This window comes from Lepisma saccharinum, chromosome 18, assembly GCF_977018435.1.
Source record: "Lepisma saccharinum chromosome 18, izLepSacc3.1, whole genome shotgun sequence".
Lineage (NCBI taxonomy): Eukaryota > Metazoa > Arthropoda > Insecta > Zygentoma > Lepismatidae > Lepisma > Lepisma saccharinum.
In genome coordinates this window covers 26,238,030-26,263,620 of record NC_139246.1, presented here as the reverse complement: position 1 = coordinate 26,263,620, position 25,591 = coordinate 26,238,030, and the positions used below count along the sequence as shown (strand labels likewise).

Below are 25,591 nucleotides of genomic sequence, written 5' to 3'. Positions count from 1 at the left end.
CCTGCCGGAACTCGTCGACACCTATAATGATACGGTACACAGAACGATAGGCATGAAGCCGGCTGACGTTACGAAATCTGACGAGCAGCGTTTAATTTCTACAGTTTACTGTCCAAAGTACACACCCACGACAAAGAAAGCTAAATACAAAATTGGAGACCGGGTGAGGATCAGCAAATTCAAACGCACCTTCGAGAAGGGGTTCACAAAAAATTGGAGCACGGAACTCTTTACGGTGGTTCGAGTTTTACCCGGAAACCGACACACGTATATAATAAAAGATAGTAGCGGCGAGATTTTGAAAGGAAGATTTTACGAAGAGGAACTCTCTAAAACGAAACACCCCGACACGTACCTCATCGAGAAAGTATTGCGTAGGAAAGGTGACAAACTGTTTGTCAAATGGATGGGACTTCCGGAAAAGAGTTGGATCGACGCGAACGAAGTGATCTTGTGAGTACGTGGAACGTGGTGAAGCGTCTACCGGATCCGGAAAGTCAAACGAGAAAAAAAAAAAAGAACGGCGAGTTGCTTCCCAACAGCATCCGCTGTCTGATCGTAGGTCCTTCGGGGTGTGGGAAAACGACACTGCTCGTGGACAATTTTCTCCTCGCACCGAATTGGTTAGATTGGAAGAACAGGCACCTGTACGTGTTCTCGAAAAGTTTGGAGCAATCCAAATACCAGCAACTGATGAAACTGTACGATGGTCTGGACATTGCAACGTTCGCATCGGAAATAAAACCACTCGACGATTGTCGTGAAAATTCAGTCGTTGTGTTCGACGACGCCATCCTGGAAAATCAAAATGAAATTCGCAACTTTTTCACGCAAGGTCGTCACAAAGGAATGGATTGCTTCTGCCTAGCTCAAACGTTTTCCAAAATTCCAAAACAGTTAGTACGCGACAACGCTAATTTCATATGTTTGTTTCGTCAAGATCACACCAACCTCAAGCACGCGTACGATGACTACGTAGGCGGAGACATGAACTACAATCAATTTTCGGAACGCTGCTGCTCTACTTGCTGGAACGGTGACGATTTCGGATTCGCGACGATCGACATGACGAGGAAACCCAACGACGGAAAATACAGAAACAAAATCAACGACTTTCTAAACGTTGCAACGTTGTGAGAAACGACGTGTATAAATAACGTTATGACGAAACGAAAAATCGAGGACGAAAATCTCAAGCTTCGCGATTACCTCGCGAAACGCTTCAAAGGTTGGAAATCCGAGAATCGCGGATTTTACGAAGAGAAGAAACGTCAGGATCAACCTGTGATCGATGCCATCAGCGGTCTAGGTAAAGAAATTAAAAGTGTCACGGAACAAAATAAAAATTTGATCAACGAACTCGTACCGCTCGCAGCTAAAAGTTACGCCGTACCCACGCCCATTTCGAGCATTCCTTCGACGCCGTTCGAACTGAAGGATGCACCGGCACGACGTCGAGCTATTGGTAGCACGTCGTCGTCTTCGGATAAAATCGAGTTGGGACCTTTGGCGCGAGACTACCTGAGTACGGGAAAATTCGACAAGGATGAAGTGTTCGGATTGTATCCCAGCATGGAAACCAGCGAAGGCGGCGGTGTGGTGTGGAAGATTGGGAAATCGAAGGTGACCTTCGAAGGCAACGACATTAAAGTCAATTTAGGCGACAAGGATAGTTGGAATAGGTATCCGGGTACGGTGGGACTGTGGGAACTTGTCGCCAAAAAGCAGCCGAAAGATTACACCGACGAAGATTACCAGAGTTACAAGGAAATTCTGATCATGACGGATGCCTTGTACCAGAACAACGACGCCTCGCAGAATAGGGTGAAATCGAGCAGCGGCGAGAAGTACAGGAATCTCATCAAACCGATTTGGAACCAGGTCAAAACAGGCAGCGGCGTCAAACGCTACAACACGTTACCCAAAGAATTCGTTTGGGTGGATGATGTGAGGAAACTCGTGGACCGATTGTTGGTGATAGCCGGCGAAGAGAATGCAGGCAACCGTAATTTCTACAACGAGAAGGTTGGCATCGTGGACATGATCAGCACGAAACTTTCCAACTTCATCGTGAACGACGACAAGGGCATAGGTTACCTGATCAAAATCATCAACACGCTGCCTCCGAAATTTTGGAACGTGGCCGAAGGAAAGGGACTCGTGAACGACATCATCAACAAGTTACCTTTCGAGATGCATTTACCTGGCTACCAGTACTGCGGACCAGGTACCAAACTCGAGAAAAGATTGGAGAGAGGAGACAAGGGTGTGAATCCGTTGGACGCGGCATGCAAAGATCACGACATTGCTTACAACACCACGCAGACGGATCTGGATGCGCGTCACGAAGCAGACAGAAAGTTAGAGCACGCAGCTTTCGAAAGATTCGTCAGCAGAGACGCATCGCTGGGTGAACGGGTCGCCGCACTGGGTACCACCATCGCCATGAACACGAAACAAAAATTGGGGTGGGGTATATAAATAACATAGAGTAAAAAATAATAATAATAACAACATGTCTCGTATAACCGATTTGCCGCCCGAGCTACTATGTAAAATATTCAAACACGCAGTAAACGGAGATTGTGAGGATGTAGGGAAACTTGTAATCATAGCAAGAACGACGCCGGAATTTCGCATCCCTTGTGAAATGGTTCTCAAGGACCATCTTTGGGAGATCAGCGGTCTGAGGTGCGGTGATCTCAACATTCTGCTTTCGGCTGCAGGGGAAAAATTAAACGATAGGTTAGATGAATTGCACGAGGCAAGGCAGGGAAGAAGACGGTACACAGTAGATTGGCGCAAGTCTAAGCAGGAGACGGAAGATATCATTACGCACATCATCGCGTTTTCCGAAGCACGGACTTTCTTCCTCTGTTAAAAAATAATAATATATATACGCATCAAAAAAAAAACTTGATATATAAATAACACACATCGTGAAAAAAAAAAAATTTTTGGTATATATAAATAACACACATCGTGAAAAACAATTAAATTTCTCTCTAACACTCTGAAATTTTTTTGATGTGACGACTGAAAAAATGAGTGATCTCCAAGCATTAAAACAAATACTAAATTTGTCAGTCGAGTATGTAAAAATTCAGGAATTGGAAGTCGACAAACCTTACACGATAACTTCCGGTTCAATTGTTTCTACCCAGTATGGTCCCAAGGTACGCCTGTTGCTCAACGCACAATACAGTCTATTTTTACCAGATCGATACGCTAACATGTTATCCGACGAGAAGCTATCTATTTTAATCGAGAACAAAACTCGAATCGTGTACAAGGGGACAAAGGAACTTCTTGGCAAGAAAACGAAGCACGTAATAGAATTTGTGTAACGAGTGCGAGGCCGTGAAAAAAAATCTCAGAACATTTATATATAAATAACATACCGTAAAAAAACTACACGAGAAAAAATCTCAGAATATATATATAAATAACATACCGTGAAAATAACACATAAAGCATCAACATGAAGCCCAAGGGTATCGTGTACCAGATACCATACTCCAATCTTAAAAATCTAGGTGCCCTCGATGGGTTACTCACCAAGAAACAGCGCAAGAAGAAACGTTCTTGCTTGAGCAAAGGACATGGAATGAAATTGCTGCTCAGCACACCTCAATTGAGACGGTTGCAGCGTTCGCGGAAACAGCAAAAGATCGGAGGTTTCATATTCAGCATCCCGGCCATCCTGGCAGCATTGGGGGCCGTTGGAAGTTTGGCTGGCGGAAGTGCCGCCATCGCGAAAACCGTCATCGACTCGAAGAAGAACAAGGCGGAATTGGAAGAACAGAAACGTCACAACCTGGCCATGGAGAAGAAAGGGGGCAAGGGGGTGGGCGTGATGAAAAAGTTTAAAAAAAAGAAACAGCACTCACCAACCGAGATATTGAATCTCTGATCGAACCGTTACAAATCAAACACTTCAGAGGAGTTTTCATGTCCGACTCGTTACCTTCAAGCGTTAAAAGAAGAGAATGCGGAGTAGTCAACTTGGACGGTCAAGAAAATCCAGGCACGCATTGGATATGTTACCACAAAAATAATGATAAAGCATTCGTTTTCGATTCTTTCGGAGGTGTTCCACCTACAAATTTAATTCATTATCTGAAAACGAACAAAACCTCTATATACTACAACTACGAACGCATTCAAAATTTCGGAGACGTGAACTGCGGTCATCTCTGCCTCTCCGTGCTCGCGTTTCTCTCTAAAATAAATAACCCTACGATCGAGGATTTCCAGAAAGCATTGTGGAACCTCAAACAGCATCACTAGGATGGGCGTGTTCCATCTCACGAGCGAATCTTCAATCTTGAAACTCACGCTGCACGACGACATCGTCTATCCTAAATCCGTGGCTCTGCGTGCATTCTACAGCATGTACCTCATACCTAACGTCACGCAGCACAACAACAAAATTAGCGTCGGAAGCGAACACATCGTCGTCACGCCAGGACAATACAATCTTTCCACTTTGCAAGCTCAATTACCCAAAGGCACATACCTTTCTCAAAATTCGGTCACGCACAGAGTGGAAATCTTATCCGCGACGGAGACCGTGGACCTGGGCACCATGGGAGAACTTTTAGGTTTCGAGAACAACCACCCAAAACTCGAAGCTGGCATCAAGCACGTAGCAACCAACATTCCTAAATTCTTGGCCATAGAGACTCTGAACGTACACTGCAACGTGGCGGAAGGCATGATCAGGAAATCTTCGGACGGATTATTAGGAAGTCACAAGCAGACGGGAATCATAGCCACTTTCAAACCAAGTTCCGAGTTCATGGAACCGATCATCTACACGCCCTCTTCGCCGATCTATTTTCCAGTATGTCGCAACCGCATAGACGACATAGAGTTGGTGGTGACGAACGAGAAAGGAGACGTGGTGGATTTCGCAGGTGCCACTACGACAGCCATCGTGGAGATCAACGTATAATAAATAACATACATGTAAAATGGAGCAAATCGAAAGTTACGAATTGCAATCTTTCCCTCCCAACCGTCGCACGTTCGCCAATCTGAACGAAGCGAACAGGGAGATCGAATACGACGTGGACGTAGGCGACGGGTTCATTCATCCTCACAGAGCGGACCTCTACCTTCAATTCGACGTGGTGAAGAAGGAAAGCGGAGACGCGTTTCCTGCAGCAGCAAACTTGATACTCGTGGACAACTTCGTGCCTCACCTGTTCTCGCAGGTGGAGGTGAGGAAACACAACACCGTCATCGACAGAATAGATTATCCAGGCATCACGTCGACGGCAGTGGGAACGTTGAAATTATCCAAAACGGACGCAGCGTACTACCAGGCCGGGGGATTCGAAGCCGGGGCCAAAATATCGACGAGAAGTCACACGGTGCTTTTTCCCATGCGTCTGCTGCCTGGTTTCTTCTCAGACTACAAGGAGATCATGTGGAAGGGAGGACTGAGGATCACGTTTCGAAGAGCGGCCAACGACAACGACGCACTGATGCGATATGCTACTTTGGGTCCGGACGGCACCACGCCGATAGCCAACACTTTACCCGAAGCAGCGAAATGCGTCATCCGGAGCATGGAATTGAGAATGCCGGTGGTGGAATACGAAACGAACTACGCCCTCAAGTACAAAGCGGAGATCTTGAAAAGTCCGCAGGTGCCGATTCACTTTCACGGTTACCAGTGCGTGCAGAAGATGACATCGGGAAGTCACATGGAATTCGACGTGACGACGCAGTTCAACAACATACAGTTCGACATGCCAGATTTTGTCGTAGTGCTTTTTCAGACCGGACGCGATAAGAATCAGGAAAAAGATTCCAGCAAGTTCGACGACTGCAAGATCAAGAACGTTTATCTCAAGAACGGGAGGAACGAAGTGTTCCCGCGCGAGAATTACAACCTCGACATGACCAAAAACGATTACCCCAAACTTTACGAAGCGTTCTCGGCTTACAAACGCGTGACCGAGGGAAGCGTGGACATGTACTACACCCCCAGCGAATTCAAAGCACGGAGACCCATGACTGTCATTAACACATCTAAGAGAAAGCAGGTTGTGGTCAACGATCGCACCAACATCAAGGTCGTCTGCGAGTTCCACGATGCCTTGCCCGAGGACACCGTGTGTAGCGTCATCCTGATTGCAGAGAAGTCTTTCGCGTACGACGTGAAGAACGAGAGGGTCACAGAGCAGTTTTAAATATCCCCTTTCGTCGAGCAAGAATAGCTTTTCTACAATCCCAATTACAAAATTTTTAATCTAAAAACGTCCAAAGCACTCCAATAGGATGCAGGAACAAAACTAGAATTTCGTAAAAAAAAAAAAAACAAACTTGAGGGGGCACTTGCTTGTAGTTGAGTAGTTATCATCAAAACCTATCCAACAAACCCACAATCATCATCCTAGCTCAATTAGGAGCCGAGAAAATCAATGTCTTGGAAAACGTCTTAAGATATTTGTCTTAAGAAAATTTTCTTGATGGATCGGAAGTAACATCTTGACAGACCGGAAGTCGACTTTCTTAAAGATTAAGATAATTGTCTTAAGACGTTTTCCAAGACATTGATTTTCTCGGCTCCTATGGGACCTACAACAATGTAACTTTTTGGTCTAGTGCCTTCACGGATCTCCCCTAACTCTCCCGCTTTTTGGATTTAGAACAACTCGCATATGTGATGTGGTTAGCACCACGCAACCGGTTATTAGCCAAGAAAAACACAGCAGACAGGACCTACCCCATGGCGCAGTAATAGCGTCATTGTTGTAATCGGCAGCTCCCGGGGTTCGATACCCGGTGGAGGCACACATTGGTTCGGATCCCATTTTAAACTGTAGGTCCAGTCCCGATTAGCCTCACTGTGCATAAAGTGGATTTAAAACAGCAGACAGCCCCCATGCAATACAGCCTTTGAGCTGAAAATTCACATTCATAAAATTTTGGGTCTACACTTTTTTTTCTTCTGAACATAAATAGGCCTACAGTTGTTTTTTTTTTTTGAGTATAAAAAATTAAAACAGTTAAAATCCGAACCACACTTTCCACTTGATATCAAGCGCAATAAAAAAATAGCCTAATAATGTGTCCCGCACACACATTTTTTCCTATCAACAAACGGTACACAAACAAAAAATGCATGCTAAAATGTATGTGTAGTTCTGCGTGTATATTTTCTTCTACAATACGTTAAGAGGCTGTTTTGGTTTGTTTCATGCGAGTCGCTTGTTTCAAGAATCAACTCACAGAATAAAACACCAATAAGAAAACATATCATGCAAGGTACTTACTTTTCTCTGGAACACACACTCAACAGGAACAAAAAAACTTTCTATACTTTGTGTTCTGCTAGTATATTTTCCTTCAACAATATGTTAAGGGGTGTTTGGCTTGTTTCAAGAATCAACTCGCTGAACAGTCGCTCTAGATGATATGGAAGTTTCCATGGCAGAGCTTCGGATTATAAGGGGATGCGAGGAGTGATATGTTGAGCAATAGTCCCTCAATTCGCATTGTCTGAACTGAACGTCATCGCACGCCACGCTTTCGATGAAAAGCCCGGAAGTGCTGCTCTTCCGGGGGCTTTTCATCGCACCTTACGATTTCGATGAAAAGCCGGGGAGTGCTCTTCCGGGCTTTTCATCGCACCCCAACGATTTTCGATGAAAAGCCCGGAACTACTCTTCCGCTCTCCTATTGTTCAGTGAACATGGAGAGATTTTCCCCCCTTCACGCGGCACACTCGATTTCACATACCGCTACAATACCAATTTTTTACATTATGAGGAGCAATTTACAGAAAAATATCGTAACAGGAGCCCAAAACATCGTAGAAGAAGTCCCCTGTTAGGTCGTAGCAGGGGCCAGGGATTTTCTTAACAAAAATAAATTTTGATTATCACACACACACACATCGTAGAAGATCGCACCTGAGAGTTTTAAAAAATAAAAACACATCATAGCAGATTACGCTGAGAGCAAGGTCGTGCTAGATTACACTGAGGGACCTTACAGTAAAAAAAACAGCCATATAGGAAAGTCATTTCAAAGGTAGGTCAAAAAGCGAGTTAGCATAAGAGCAAAATTTGCACGAGGTAAAAAAATAGCTTAAAAAGTGATGCCAGAGCTTTTTCCCTCCATTTTTCTCTCATTGTAGGTTAGTTTAGTGCGTAAAACATCGTAAATCGTAAAATCGCCACCTTACAGGAAAACATCGTAAGGGGAGACAGCCTTATAGGAAAATATCGTAAGTCATTTCAAAAATGGGTGAAAGGATGCGTCCAGCAGAGCAGAAGCCTATTAGCAGGTCGTGCTAGATTACACTGAGGAATTTTACAGTAAGAGGAGACAGCCTTATAGGAAAATGTCGTAAGTCATTTTAAAAATTGGTCAAAAAGCGAGTTAGCATAAGAGCAAAATTTGCAGGAGGTAAAAAATAGCTTAAAAAATAATGCCAGAGCTTTTTCTGTCCATTTTTCTCTCATTGTAGGTTAGTTTAGTGCGTAAAACATCGTAAAATAAAAAGTAGGTCAAAGGGCTGCGCCGCCTTATAGGAAAATGTCGTAAGTCATTTTAAAAATTGGTCAAAAAGCGAGTTAGCATAAGAGCAAAATTTGCAGGAGGTAAAAAATAGCTTAAAAAATAATGCCAGAGTTTTTTCTGTCCATTTTTCTCTCATTGTAGGTTAGTTTAGTGCGTAAAACATCGTAAAATAAAAAGTAGGTCAAAGGGCTGCGCCGCCTTATAGGAAAATGTCGTAAGTCACTTTCAAAAGTAGGTCAAAAGACCGTTCCAGAACGTACGGTTTCACCTACTCAGATATGCAGAATATCGCCAAGTACAATGACGGTATGCGCTATATACTTTGTGCAATTGACGTGTTTTCAAAGCAAGCGTTCTGTATACCAGTGAAAAGCAAAACGGGTGAAATTATGGCAAAAGCAATCACTAAGATTATAAACATGTTAGAATATCCTCCTGTTTACTCCCAGACAGATCAAGGAAAAGAGTTTTATAACGCCCAAGTGAAAAAAGTGTTTGACAAGTACAATATTATTCATTATAGCGTTTATTCAGAACTAAAGGCAGCAGTAGTGGAACGATTTATTCGTACTTTAAAATCAAAATTGTATAAACACTTCTCAGCCAATAATACGTATCGTTATGTAGATATTCTCCCCCTTGTAGTAAAATCATATAATCACTCGTATCACCGTTCTATAAAAATGGCTCCTGTTGAGGTGAGAGAAAATAATGCGCTGCAGGTCTGGTCTCAGTCTAGAAACAATACAAGTCAAAAAACCAATAATATCAAATTTAAATTTAATATCGGTAACTACGTAAGGATAAGTAAAGCCAAAATGAAATTCGAGAAAGGATATCTACCTAGTTGGACAGAGGAAATTTTTATAATTAGTGATCGTATGAGTACTGATCCCCCTACATATCGTATAAAAGACTGGAGTAACGATCCTGTCAAAGGCATTTTCTATGAACCAGAATTACAAAAAATTACACTTGATCCAGACAAGCCATTTACTATCGAGAAAATTCTAAAACGAAAGGGAGACTTTGTCCTAGTAAAATGGAAAAACTACCCCCTCGCATGTGCAAGTTATGTACATAAATCAGATATTACGCGTGTTTAGGTTAGTTGCCATTATGCCGCTGGACGAATTCTATGTTACATTACCTTCCAATGTAAACTTGAACTTGTTTCCTGATAATAAAATAGCACATTACCGTACTAAGCTGAGCGAACCAATAGAATTAAATGAACAATGGGTGGTGGCGGCCACACAGCTTCATTTAACTTGGAGTTTTTATAATATTGTTTCCGATACAAATAGCATTTCATATCAATTTAAACCGAAAAAGAAGGACCAGATTTTTTATAGTGAAAGTATAGTTCCTAAAGGTTACTACTCCAATATTCAATTATTATTAAACAATATTCCCCCTTCAAAAAGAAAACTGCTTGCTCAACATGTCCGATTTGGTTATACTTTGTCCACGCATAGTATGTATACACAAACAACGCTAGAGGAAGATGAAATTATGGAATTGTATATATCTCCACAATTAGCTCCAGTGTTTGGTTTTTCGTTGGATACTCCCAAGTCAGAAATATCTATACATTCGGTTATTGGTCCAGGTACGGCAAGATCAAGTTCTATTTATCCTTGTAATTTAGATTATCATATCCCCCGTGAAATCAACATATGCACAGATATTGTCAAATATCAAGCAAATATAGGTCCCGTAATACGAACGGTTAGTGTGGTTGATTATGAATATGGAGCAATAAAAAGTTATATATTTGAGCCCAGGCAGTATCTAAAAGTAGAGAAGCGTTACTTTGAAACAATTGAAATTATATTAAAAACAGAGCATGGAACTTTGCTTCCATTTGAGTTTGGAGCGTCAAGCGTTACATTACATTTTAAAAAAGTGGAATAATGATTTCTGAAGGCAGTGATAATGATTACTATGTAACTTTGGTTTCAAATGCATCCAAAAATATTTTTCCGACTAATACACCTTCTCATTTTTTAACTAAACTTTCTAATGCTGTTAAGCTCGAGTCTGGAGGCTGGTTAGTGGGTCTGTCTGAAATTCATTTCACAAACAGTCTGTTTAATATTCAAAAAGGACAAAATGAAATTATGTGGACTTCTTATAACCAAGACTCGGATCAGTCAAGTAAACAGAGCGGTAAAACAATCGTTCCCCCTGGATATTATTCAAGTGTGGAGTCTGTTTTACAAGTTTTAAATCAAGATCATATTGGAGAAGGGCTATTTCGATTCGGTTATAACCCGTCCAGCAATATTGTTGAGGGAAAATACAATGCACAATTATCTACACTGAACCTCTCTGATATTTTGGCTCTGCAGTTAGGATTCGAACCAAATAGAAATCTTGTTAAACAACAGCATAGTTCTAAACAGACCAACCTAAATATTGGTTATCCCCAGCAGGTTTTAGTATACACTAATGTACTCAGTTACCAGTTTGTAGGAGATACAAAGGCACCTCTTTTAAGAATGTTTACATTTTCTTCGGTCCCTTATGGTCGGTCACAATCTATAATATTTAACCCCGTTCATTATATGCCTGTATCGAAATATTTATTTGATACAATAGAAATAGTTTTAAGAGACAACACAGGTCGTAAACTCTCATTTGCCTTCGGAGATCTGAGTGTTAAACTACATTTCAAGGGACAATGAGATACGATAGACGTCAGTTGTATCGAGATTATTATCTCAACCAGGCGGGAACAGGTTTACCTTATTTTTCTGGTCCTCCCTATCAAAAAGGCCACGGAGCCCTCGGTTCAATATTTAAAAGCTTGTTTCGTTTTGCGGCCCCTTTATTAAAACAGGGTGCTAAAGCAATTGGCCATCAAGCATTACAATCGGGAATGGAATTTGTTGGGGATGTTCTACAAAACAGGCCTCTCAAACAATCTTTCAGAGATCGTGTAAATCAGGCGGGAGAAGCTCTTCGTGAAAAAGGCGAGAGAAAAATTTCTCAGATTCTTTCAGGAAAGGGGAGACAAAAAAGAAAGGGTAAAACTATAAAATTCGAACCACCCTTTATTACCTGCCAGTCACGCAAAAAGAGGCGAAGGGTACACAGAGATATATTCGCTAATTAACTACCATGTCGTTAGTAAACTGTAACTCATCGGAATGCACAAATACAGAATTGGATTTGTTTTCTCTGCCATTAACTCAAACTAGCATTGAAAATTCTTGTTTAGTGGAGTATCGTCCCATTTCATCTTTAACTAGTAAAAGTCCAGTCGAGTTTGCCATTACTGGAGACAGTGGGGAATACATTGATCCAGCACACATTTATCTGTACCTAAAATGTAAAATAACTAAACCAGATGGTACGGCCTTAGCTGCCGATAACCTGGTTGCCCCCGGAAACAATTTTCTACATACAGCATTCAGTCAGGTCGACGTTTCGTTAAATGACAAATTGATTTCGTCCTCTGCAGGGTGTTACGCTTACAGGGCATACATTGAAACATTACTCAACTATTCTAATGAGGCTAAAAAAATCTCATCTCACTGCTGCTCTCTGGTATCGCGATACGCCTGGGAAATTAGAAAATCTAACTGAAAATAAAGGAATTGAAAAACGAATGAGTCTTGCTGCGCAAAGTCGGTCATTCGACATGTATGGGCGACTGTATTCTGATTTTATGTGCCAACCTCGTCTTCTCTTGAACAATGTGTCCATGAGAATTAAATTACATAGATCAAACGATCCATTTTCATTGATGGCCGCCGAGAATTCTTCTTATCGTGTAGAAATACAGGACATTTCTCTTTATGTAAAAAGAGTTACTGTATCTCCAGATATAGGTCTTGCTCATGCAAATGCTCTTGAAACTACTACAGCTAAATACCCAATTACACGCGTGGAAGTAAAATCAATAACTATCCCTCAAAATATTACTTCTTATAATCTAGATAATATATTTTTAGGTACTGTTCCTAAACGTGTAATATTAGGTTTTGTTGAAAATTCAGCTTTCAATGGTCAAATACATAAAAACCCCTTTAATTTCCATCATTTCGGATTGAATAAAATTCAACTCCAAGTTGGAACTAGAACCATTCCAAACCAACCTCTCTACCCCAGCTTCACAGACAAAAATATTATCCAAGCATATTACAATTTATTCTCTGGAACGGGAATACATTACCAGGATACAGGAAATAGTCTCTCCCGAGAAGATTTTGATAATGGATTTGCTTTGTATCCCTTTATTCTTTCACCCACAATGGAAATTGACTCTACTTGGGACATATTACGCGATGGGAGTGTAAGTGCTAAACTGTCATTCTCTGCGCCGTTGCCTACGGCGGTCACGTGCATTATTTATGGAGAGTTCGATTCTCTGCTCCAAATAGACAAGCATAGAGGTATTTTCCCAGATAATACAAAATAATAATAGTCAGTTGAGTACCAGCCAGGAAGGAGTACGGATCACAATATGAGGGCTGTCGTTGATTTTCAAGGATTCCGAGACAATTCTGGCAATTTTATTCCTAAAGAACTAGCTATAGTCGATGCAGACTCAGATAGTATGCAATCATGGATATTTCTACCACCTTACGAATGGGATACTTTAGATATTGGAGCAAAAAACGAAAATATGTGGCAAACACAAAACAAGCATTCTCTCGAATGGCCTATCGGTGAACTTTGCTATTCAAAATTGGTTTCCGTACTTTCGCAGTACACCAAAAACGCATCAGTTATTTATTCTTTTGGAGCTGATAAATGCAAGTTTCTGATTACAATACTTCACCGCACTGTGGTTAACCTCGAGGACCTAGGATGCCCTAAAGCGTCACTGTTAGCCTTCCCTGCACAAAATTGCTGTCGCAATTATCACAGATTAAGGACAATCAAATGTGCTCTTAGAGACGCACATTTATACGCATCTTATCTCCGTAGCTTCATGCTTCAACAGCATATTATAGGAGAAGCCACAAGGACTGCACCTAAACAGAACACCTCAACATCAGACAGTGGATATTCCTCTTTAGCTTCGTTTTACAACGACGTTTCAAGTGTGTATTACTTATCCGAGCAAGGTTGCTCTTCCGAAAATAGTGCATTTTCGGATAGTGAACAATGAATAACATTGAAATTGAAAAAACTGTTCAATCAGACAAATGTCTGTCTTTTATTTTTCGAGGTGTTTTTGCTAATAACACATTGCCAAAAAATGTGCAATTGCCTGCTGCATTGATTATTAACACCGACAATGAATCTGGACCAGGGATACACTGGACAAGTTTGTTTATAAACAGTGATAAGGAGGCCATGTACTTTGATAGTTTTGGTCAGCCTCCTAGTGCAAATGTACTAAAATTTATAAAAAAGAACTGTATATCATGGTGCATCAGTGAAACGGTGGTTCAAAACCCAAACTCATCAATGTGTGGAATTTATTGTATTATGTTTTTACATTATATGTGCCGTGAGTTACCCCTAACCTATTTTCTGTCATTGTTTGGAACAAACTTAAAAAGAAATGACAGAATTGTATGGACAAAATTCTCAAGTGCCTTTAATTAATTTACAGTGTGCCTGCAGTGAATAGTGCATCGAAGACCAGTGTCTTATTTTCTCTATTGCACAAGCAATAGTAGAAAATTATCCCAAGCCTACATGTTCTGAATGTGAACTTGGTGTGAGAAAAATGAAAAACTTCTGGCGTGTCAAGGTTGACACGCCATAGAAAAAACTTTCTATAAAAGTAACACTGTCATTTGAATATGGTTTACATGTGCGGGTACATAACAAAATGAATGAGAAAATAAAAGCGTTGTGTGAACGCTATGTATTACAACATGTGTACAAAATGACTTATAAAAAACTGTAAAGCGTTGTGTTAACGCTATGTATTCTGTATATGTATAACCTGACTTATAAAAAACTGTAAAGCGTTGTGTAAACGCTATGTATAAATAATTTGTAAAATTAATTTGACTCTGTATTTATTTTGTAGTAGATTAGTTTTAGAACAATAAACTTGTATGTAGTAGACTTGTGCGTTTTATTTCTTTTAAAAAATAAAAGGTTTATAGTTATATGTAGAGTAAAAAAAAGCTAATATTGTTGGTGCAAACGGTCCTAGGTTCGATCCTTGTTAGGGATCTTGCACAAATCTCAAATACATTAATCGCGAGTGTTACTACAATTCACTTTTATTCCGTCTCGCCACGCTAAACACTTTGCCGCTAAACAAAAAAACACAACCGAGATAGAACTTGACAAGTTAGTTTGTATTTACAATAAAACACTAGTCAAATTCCATTCTCGTATAACACTTGTACTTAGATAAAAAATGCAATACTTACAATATGGATCATCATGGTGAAGAAAAACTCAGAAAACAAACACACCAACAAACTCAATAGAAAAAGTAGAAATGTGCGGTCAAATTCGGATTCCCAAGTTTAAATACCCCAAAGGTTCAAGGCCGAAAAATCAAAGCCTTTTCTACCCACCCTTATTTTCAATACTTGAAAACTAACATTCCCTTTAAATTCTCGCTGCCTCGTTAACTAACTCTACGAGTCCAAATTTAAAACCCACAGCCTCTTTTTTCCATTAGATAAATTCCTTACGTCCACCCGCCTTGAATTATATCACCTTCACCTCATGTCCTTTTAACTTAAAATCCTTTTTCGTCCAAATTCTCTACCTGGTTTGGCGATTACTATTTTAAAGTCCGTATCGCCCCACCACACCCACACAGAGAGGGAGTTTCCGCTTAGCGGGAGACTTTTAAAATTAGCATTTTACAATATTTTGTATTTTTTCAAGGGACACAATCACCCCGTGATACATTTTCTTTTTCCACCTGAAATCGAAGCGGTTCGTTTCTCTAACCAATTTATTTTACCCAAAATGACTTGTTGTATATTTCTCCCATCACAACAACAACCCGTCTCGTCAGCAAACCCTTTCGCCTTGACCTACATTAACAGAGGCTTCATTCTTGATACCTGCGCTGAATATTAATTCATTCTCTCTGTCTGGCATCACCGCCGAGTCGAGATTCTGAGACAGTATTCTGTCTAGCGTCTGAGATCATCGTCTTTCATAACATAATAACATACATTATTACATAGTACTAATTAATAATATTACATATCGCGGGTTCGAGTACCGGGACCGTCTTCTTTCGTAATTGGACCTGTACCTACACCCATTAACAACGTTCATAGCGGTTCATAAACCATAGAAAACTTATTTTCAATACTATAAACATTAATTATTAACATTTTATACATTACATACTTTGCAGTAATGAATATAAAACCATATGCATAGCGTTAAATACCTCTAATTACCTTCTATATACATATTTTGCATAAAATAAATAATTATATATTCATAAAAAGTTATAAACATGCAAATACATAAATGTAAAGTATTCTAAATACTTGCAAATAAATTCTAAGTACATGCGAATTAATTAAAACCCGTGCAAATTAGTTATAAGTACGTGCAAATGAATTGCGAATATTAAATAGCGATTGAGCTTATCGTATTCCGATACTACTTACCTAATAATGGAAAACAAGCACGCAAACTGTATTTTTGAATGGCAGAAAATGAATGATAAATGCATTCCGAAGATTCTTTTTGCACATATAACATGTTTAACTTTTATGTACAACATATGATTTACACATAGATCTAATTCTTGAAATTGAAAACAATATTGATTACAGCTATTGGGCGAAAATAAATTCACTGGACACCATCGCATTCTCTGTTTTACAACTTTTTTCATTTAGATCGCTCGGCATCTATCGCCGACTCCCAACGTCCACAGCTGCTGCTCTGAACTTGATAAGACTGAGAAAAACAGGCATTGCGATTAACAAATTTTTACGAAATGTATATTTATTTGCATAAAATCTGAAATCGAGGGGGGCAATTGCTCCTATGTGCGTCCCCTGCAGGTGCCCTTGGCCGTCAATGATTGCCCCCCCTAGAAACGACTTCCGTCGAAGGTTGGGTGGGGGACAAAACCCCCTGTCCCTCTGTAGTTGCGCCACTGCATGAAATTTTAAGACGCAGTTTGCTCTATCTGCACCTGTGAAAGTCGCCATATTCTTTAACACTATACCAGCGCCAGAATGATCCTGTTTGCGAAAGCAAAACTTGAAGATTTTCTCATTTTTGTACAATAAACCTCATTGTTGTGTTTCAGATATATTTACAGTAACCTGAGAAGTTGTCTACTCTATTGTGATACACTCGGTATACAAACCGAGATAATTAATGTTTCTTTAATTATACTAGCTGATTATCAGGCGTTGCCGGGTATTTATTTATCCAAATCTTCTATTAGTTATCTTCTATCTTATATGTTACTTCTTTCTTCATAAACTTTTGTCTTCTAGTTTAATATTTAAGAAACTAATAGTGGAAATATACAAAACAGTAATTTTGCATGTAATATTATATGGATGTGAAACTTGGTCCCTCATATTAAAAGAGGAACATAAATTGAGAGTATTTGAAAATAAGATCCCTAGGAAAATATTTGGTCCTAAAGGGATGAGGAGACAGGTGAGTGAAGAAGGTTACATAATTTAGAACTACATAATTTGTATTCATATCCAGATATTATTAGAATGATTAAATCAAGAAGACTTAAGAGGGCAGGCCATGTGGCACGAATGGGAGAGAAAAGGGGAGTTTCCAGGATTCTTGTTGGGAAACCTGATGGTAAGAGACCATTAGGAAGACCAAGACGAAGATGGAGGGATAATATTGAGATGGACCTAAATTAAATCGGTACGGATGGTAAAGAGTATAGATATAGATCTTGCTCAGGATAGGGACAGACCTGTGTTGCTGCAGTCATGCACCTACGGGTTTAAGAAGGCTAGAGAGTTAGTTAGTTAGTTAATCCTCTATTAGACAGGATAATATAGAATTTTAACTACGTATAGTGTATGATGTAACTAATTTCATTCACAGGTATAAGTACAGTATACAAATTATAAACTAAAATCTTTTACAGATTCACTGTAATATTAATTTAACTCACAACTTGATTATAAACAACATTTTCAGTTTCACCTCCAGGAGCAGGAATAAATAAATTGAACGGCATTCGGAATGTCACTATTCATCTTAGCGACCCCGAAAACTATGGATTCCACACTAATATCGGTCGTTTTCCATTATTTTTACATGTCACCCCCTTCCAATCCCTCCCCTAGGGGTGTCAGGGGGTGTCTTACCCCAATAGTATTTCTTTCCAAATTCTAAGTCACATGTGTACCAAGTTGGGTTGATATTGCTCCAGGCGTTCAAGAGTTATGCTGGAAGAAACATATACACATACATCCATTTTTATATACTCTTATATAGAAGTTTATTTTATTGTTGAAAATTTGAAGTGAAATGTGATTCCATATAGAATCGAACCCGGAACTTTACATCCAGAAAGCCCCTCTGCACAAATAAAATAAATATTTTATTTATATTTATTTATATATAGTTGTTCATACATTATTACTTTTCTTTCAGATTGTAACAGCATCATTCTCATACTACACGATCCTGATGCAGCTGCGCTAGTAATGCGTCACATGATTGTTATGACGTCATAGGCCCACTTTTTCAACAAATTCGTTGCTAGTGATTCTATTTCTGGAGAGGAGTACTACGAAAATTTAAATGAGAATGTCTTTTTTGGATCTTGTAATACAACTAGTAGATATATTTTTCGTTCTGTATGGCATCTTGACAATGCATTTTTGCCTAAATAAAGTGTGTGAGTGTATGAAAGTTATTTTGTTATTTATAACACAATTATTACTCAGTCAATTTACATTTAGATGGATTTGTGTTCTGATATAGGTAGCAATATATACAACGGAGTATTCAATTAACACAAATCTTAATCAGAATTTAGATATCTTCATTTCAAATAACTATCAATAGTATATCTTGAAAGACGTTACCGACCAATAGACGTGCACCTATTTCTAAGAGCAATGAACACATCTATCTACTAATCTTTTCACGAATTCAGCTTCATTTAACCATATTTGGCTGATTTGTTTAGTACAGTAAAACCTCGTCAATCCGGACTAATGGGGGGATAAGTTGACCGGTTTAACGAAAGTCCGGATTTACTGAAATAACCTAAAAGAACAGTAGAACTCCGTTTATAGCAACAAAACACGATTATTACGGTGTATTTAAAGGGCATAGGCCTAAATACACTATACAGTACAGTACAAAGTCTGCGGGAAAAAGAATTTCATCAGTGGTTGACTGCCTTCTCTTTGTGAAGTTCTCTTGTTGACTTCTAGCCACATTTAAAATCTTGCATTTTTTGGTCGGATTAAGCGACGTCCGGCTTAACGGGGTCTGGATTAACGAGGTTTTACTGTATGCAGAATCAAGAAACATGTAAATCTACCCAAAATAATTTGTATTTGGCAAATTTGTTTAGGTTTTCCTAGGCGGAGGAATACACCATTAGTATTGTCAACCTACCCAATTATGTTAACACATTCTCTCCACCAATCCCATACACACTTTCAGATGATGCTAAAACTTTCAACAAGAAGCATATCATAGGCAAAAATGGAAAAATAACGCTCCCCACGCTGAACATCATCATGAGAAATTTAAAGAACTTCGGAATATTGTTAAACGAGGGATTCAAAAAGCATATACGCATTATATTTCAAGCACAGAGTATATATAACATACTTCATACTCCTAATCTCATCTACAGCTTTGCCAAAAATATGAAAAAAAAATAGCAGAACCTTTTCAATATCAAGGTAAAGTACTTTCTGACACTCTAGAAGTAACAACAGCGTTTGCTAAATATTTTCAATCGGTGTACCGGCAGGATGATGGAAAAAATAAGACTTTGAATATTCAATCTTACAGTGAAATCGATAAACTAATATTAGTCTTAAAGAAATCGAAGATGTCATTAAAAATCTTAAACCGAAAAAATCTATTGGTTCCGATAAAATTCCGCCTTACATACTTAAAGGATGCGGTGAGATTCTCAAATACCCCCTGCACACGCTGTTCAATCTTGTACTTTCCACCTCAACATTTCCAGATATTTGGAAATTAGCAAAAATTACCCCGATACCAAAAACAAATAAGCAAAATGATGTAGAGAATTACAGGCCGATAGCAGTCCTGGCAGGACCTGCCAAGCTCTTAGAGCAAATTCTTTACAAGCACATTTCTTATCACATACGATCAGTGATCTCTCCTTATCAACATGGTTTCTTATGTAAAAAGTCTGTCTGTACCAACCTATCAGAAATAACTCATTTTAACGCAACCCTGATGGATAGCGGAGCTCAAGTAGATGTAATATATACAGATTTTTCGAAAGCGTTTGATACCGTAAACCATAGAATCTTAATAGAAAAACTGAAATCATACAATCTATCGAATCCGATGTTACAATTGTGTCAATCCTACTTAACAAACCGCAAACAGTACGTAACGTTTCAGGGAAATACTTCCGATGAATTTGAAGCTACATCCGGAGTTCCCCAAGGCTCTAACCTTGGTCCCTTATTCTTTCTAATGTACATATATGATCTTCACGAACATCTGAATCAATCGGGTAAACTACTTTTTGAGGACGATTTAAAAATATACAAAAGAATTTGCAGTTGCAGTGACTGTACCGAGTTACAAGCGGACATAAACAGTCTTGTGGAATGGTGCGAAAGCAACAAACTAATCTTAAATAGCGAAAAATGTTACCAAATGTCATATACTCGAAACACTACATCAATAAAATACGACTATTGCATAAATAAACAAAAATTAAAACGGGTAGAAACAATCAAAGATCTAGGAGTTCTGTTTGATTCTAAACTTACATTTCTCGCGCGCGTTAACTTTATAACAAACGAGGCTTACAGACTTCTGGGATTTATAATGCGTACATGCAAAGAGTTCAAAAATGTCGGAAGCTTAATGATGTTTTAAAATGCTTACGTTAGAGTGAAAATCGAATACGCAAGAGTAGTGCTTATTGATTGTTTCTACGCCGTACTTGGTACGAGCCCTTTTTTATCCTTTTATTTTATCAATTGAATATCAGTTTTTGACATATTTTGACAATTTTTTGTCGATGTTTTAGCGTTTAGCGATGTTTTAGTGAAATTTCCCTTTTTTCCCACCTCGTACTTGGTACGAACGCCACGATCTTACGTGATATAACTTAACCTATCCTTTTTTCTTACGATTTTTTTTTACGATCTTCAGTGATATAACTTAACCTATCATTTCTTTTTTATTTGCGCACCGAACTAACTTACATTGGACTCCGCGTTTGTTTTAATATTTCAGTCGAGAACATGAAGACGATACCTGTGGAAATATTTCTAGTGTTTGCTACTAGATGTCACCACCGGCGACTTGGACGCAGTGTTGCCACAGTATGAGGGAACAATTTCCCTTCCCAAGGGGCAAAATTTCCCTTTTTGGACCATTCTTTTCCCTTTCACCTAAGCAAATGACATAATTGAATAATAATTAGTTGTGGTAGTAAACTTAGTAGATTTTTTTTTTTAGTATATGGCAAATTTTTTTTTTACGAATTTTAAAACTGCTCTGTGACCCTCTCGTTCTTCACGTCGTACGCGAAGGACTTCTCTGCGACCAGGATGACGCTGCACACGGTATCCTCGGGCAATGGACTGTTGAACTCGCAAACGATCTTGATGTTGGTTCGATCGTTCGAACAGATTTCCCCTCAAAAATATACATCGTAAAAAGCTACGCTCTTGTTTTAGGCACTTGCCTTAGGGGTGAGTTGTTGTAATGTTCTCTTCCCCTCTTCTCTTGTGAAAGGCTATGCTGTTGTTTTAGGCACTTGTCTTAGGGTGAGTTGTTGTACTTTATTGCCCGAAATATAGCTCGGTGACCCCCAAACAGATTTTTCCTAAGTCTTACCGTTTCCAAGATAACCCCACTTCCGGTCGCCATTTTCGATTTCCGAGCATAGGTTCTATTCATACTTTTTCTCACTTATAGGTGTACATGATGAATCCGCAAACAGATTTCTCCTAAGTCTTACCGTTTCCAAGATAACCGCACTTCCGGTCGCCATTTTGGATTTCCGATCATAGGTTCTATTCATACTTTTTCTCACGTATAGATGTACGTGATGAATCCGCAAACAGATTTCTCCTAAGTCTTACCGTTTCCAAGATAACCCCACTTCCGGTCGCCATTTTGGATTTCCGAACATAGGTTCTATTCATACTTTTTCTCACGTATAGGCGTACATGATGAATCCGCAAACGGATTTCTCCTAAGTCATGAATTGGAGGGTTCTATGACAACCAATATTAATTCTCTTAAGAGAACAAAAAACACAAAAAAAAACAAAAAAAATAATACTGTGGTCACTACAACAAATAGTCTTCTTCAACCCCAATCCAACAACCCAAAAATGATCATCCTAACTAGAACCATGTAACTATCTGCCATCTGTTAGAGCTTTTGTGAACTAAGTGGTGCTTTGTCTGTGTGTAAAAAAAAAATGCAATGCTTTTTGCACTTGGTTATCATCACCTAACATGTTATTAATTGTTTTTTTAAAATTAATTACAACTGAAAACTAATAATTAATATTATCTAAAGTTACTAATTAATATTATACAAGTAATTGATATATTTTTTTTGTTCTTGTTGCTAGTGTTGGGTAATTATTTTGTTGCAAAATATAGCTCTCGCGTATGACAGTTTCTGAGTTTTGTTGGGTATATAAGAACAATTATACACGACCTCTCTCGGTTCTCCTCCGTAGCCGTGCGCGTTCACTCGTTCTTGACATGTTCTTGACATACATGTGATACAGGTTCGAATCCTGTCGTGGTCGGTAGTTTTTCAGTGTGAATAATGGCCCCTTACTTTAGCTCGTGTTCCTGGTCTGCAGGCTGGGATTTAAGGAAATCATGAATCCTGAGTGAGCGAGGTTTGACGGGTTTGTTGTTTCACTGTCTAAATATTCGATCATCGCTACGGAGGAGTAACTACCCCCTGTCCCCGGGGGTCCCCCTGTCCCTGGACCCCTATCCCCCGGGCTCGTGTTCCCGGGAGTCCTACCCCTTGTCCCTGGACCACTGTCCCCGGGGTCCTATCACTGTCCCCGGGCTCGTGTTCCCGGGAGTCCCCTTCCCCTTGTCCCTGGACCCCTGTCCCCGGGGTCCTATCCCTGTCCCGGTTAAGTTAGGTTAAGTTAGGTTAAGTTGTCTAATGTCTATGTGTAATGTCTATGTCCATGTCTCTGTCTTTGTAGGGTTTTTTTGTCAAAAATTCGAGATATTTGCAATTTAAGATTTTTTTTAACGCTGTGGAAAATTTTCGATTGATGAAAAAAAAATTGGTTCCATGACGACCTATGTTTATTTTGGTATGGGAGGACAGAGGACACCGAGACTCGACCGACACAGTAAACCCGACCTCTCTACGACTATTCGTTCAAAAGTTACGAGTGATCAAAGTTTTGGCGTGTGGGCTAACTTCTTACCCCTTGACCCCAGGACCACCAAAACTTGGTACACGTATTCTACACCTCCAAAATCGACAGGGGGGTATACTGATACCAGGATGGGGGTGTTTTTCGATATATTTTTTCGATAACTCTTACCATTTTCGAGATATTTGCAATTTAAGATTTTTTAACGCTGGACTTAGAAAATTTTCGATTGATGAAAAATTGGTTCCATGACGACCTATGTTTATTTTGGTATGGGAGGACAGAGGACACCGAGACTCGACCGACACACTAAACCCGACCTCTCTACGCGTACTCTATACGTCACCAAAAAGAAATCGACAAGGGGAGATTTTTCGATAACTCTCACTGTTTCCAAGGTACTTATAGGTTTTTGATAGACGACAACGACGGAGTCATCAATGAGTAAACATCTGAACTCGGTGAACACAAGTCAACTTTTTTCAGTACGTCAATATTTTGTTTCTTATTTCTTAGTGAATGGGTTAGGTGACTTGCAACGACGAAGGCCTTCTAGCAACACGTACTTAGCTTATGCCGGCGTAATTCGCTAAAATATGTCTTTAACTATTGTCATTTAGGAACCGCCTCAGTTCTGTTGTTAATTTGGAAAAGGTAATTGATCCAAAAATAACAAGGGGGGCAATTAAAGGTTCGAAATGACAATAGTTAGATTTTCTCCAATCTAGTAAAGTGGATTGGTTGAAATATCCAAGGCGTATTTTGCATTTTTTTTCAAATATGAATACGTTAAAACTGAACTGTCTCGGATTTTGAGTTTTGTATTTGCCCCGAGAAAATTCTATATAAAATAACATAAGTAGTGGTATTTGCTATAGGATAAACCCGAGAAATGAGGAGGTCTTGCCTGTGCTAAAATTAGGCTAAGATGTCTATAAAAGTTTATTGCTCAAGTGTCCTCCTCTATCAAATTTAAGATTTTTGTACAAGAAAACTTTTTGAGAAATGAGGACCCCCCTCTCAGATTGATTTGACTACACCTGAATCTGCCACCTACCCACCCACACCCACCCACCTACACCCACACATATATTTACTTCCGGTCCATTTCTGGTTTATTAAATTTAGAATATTAATATGTTAACTCAAATATTTTAATTCAGGACCAGGCTCAACTTGTTTATCTAATACTAAACACAATATAATATGCAAAGGTTTTCTAGAATTGCTCTGCTTGGCTTCGCGTGGCTATTCTCAATTTGTTGAATCTCGCTGCTTGGCTCTGCATGGGTGAGTCTCGATGCTTGGCTCTGCGTAGGTATTCTCAATTTGCCGAGTTTTGCTGTTTGGGCTTCGCGTGGCTATTCTCAGTTTGTTGAGTGTTGCAGCTTGGTTTTGCGTGGGCAAGTTTTGTTGTTTGATAGATATAGCAATATACAAGATCGAAACATAACACACGCTATTATGGTCACTGCTTTTATGCCCGTAGAAACATGCAATTGCACGAGGTCACTGATTCTGGAGTCGGTGCTTCCGTAGATCAATATTTATTCTACCTTCGCCCGACTCTGTGGCTGAGCAGTCATCATATTGCGCTGCCGCGCTAAGAGTCCCGGGTTCGAATCCCAGTCGGGCTTGGTTGTTTGTGAATGTCCATTTATTAATTTCATCCTTTCATCATTCATCCTCATCTTCGCAAATTAGCCAAGAGGCACAAAACGCGAAGTAAAATAAACTAAATTAACCAACCAACCAATTATTCTACCTTCACACAAGTGGCTTTAGTTAGACAATCTGTCATAGTTTTATTAAGTACAGAATTTTGATTTGAACCCCAAAAAATTGTATATGATAAACCTAGGATAAAAAAATACTCACAATCTAAATATATACACTAAGTACACAAAACATATTGCTAAACTTAATTGATATTTCATAATAAAGATAGAGTTTGAATTTAAACCCCAAGAAATCTTATATAATAATAAAAGAAATCTTATATAATAAATTATTAATAATAAAAAATATTAACATATTAAGTATAAAGTTTTAATTTGAATCCCCAAGAAATCTTATATAATAAATTAATAATAAAAATGCCAAATCAAAAATATTGTAATCAATGCAATAAAAATATATCTAGCCATAACTGGACTAGGCACCAAAAGAATTGTGATCCAGAAAAATGCAGAACACTAACAAAAATATGCCCAAAATGCCATAGAAAATATAATCTGGAATATTTCTTATATAAACATAAAAATACTTGTTATGTACAACCATCTACATCTTCATCTGGTCTAAAAAGAAAACTTGAAACATCTAATAATACTAGATCAGCAAAAAAGCCATGCTATGCGCCTATTCAAAGTAGTGTTAATAACCAACTAAAAGATTACCGTTTTATATCAGAGCCAAAATGTGATATTGAGAATTTTTTAAATAATATAAATTCTGATGTGCAGAATATTCTAAATAAACAAAATAGATCTTATAAATTATCTTTCAAATTATTTACACAATATAAGAAGCCAAATGGAA

The 25,591-nt window shown here is 39.0% G+C and overlaps 1 long non-coding RNA gene across 1 annotated transcript in view; it reads left to right on the top strand.

Moving 5' to 3' along the window:
• LOC146002613 (uncharacterized) overlaps positions 1–18,230 on the top strand; it is a 67,261-nt gene extending 49,031 nt beyond the window's left edge. The window contains exon 3 of the long non-coding RNA XR_014443729.1: positions 18,094–18,230. This is a non-coding gene — a long non-coding RNA (uncharacterized LOC146002613). The remainder of the gene's footprint in view (positions 1–18,093) is intronic.
• Positions 18,231–25,591: the final 7,361 nt, after the last annotated feature.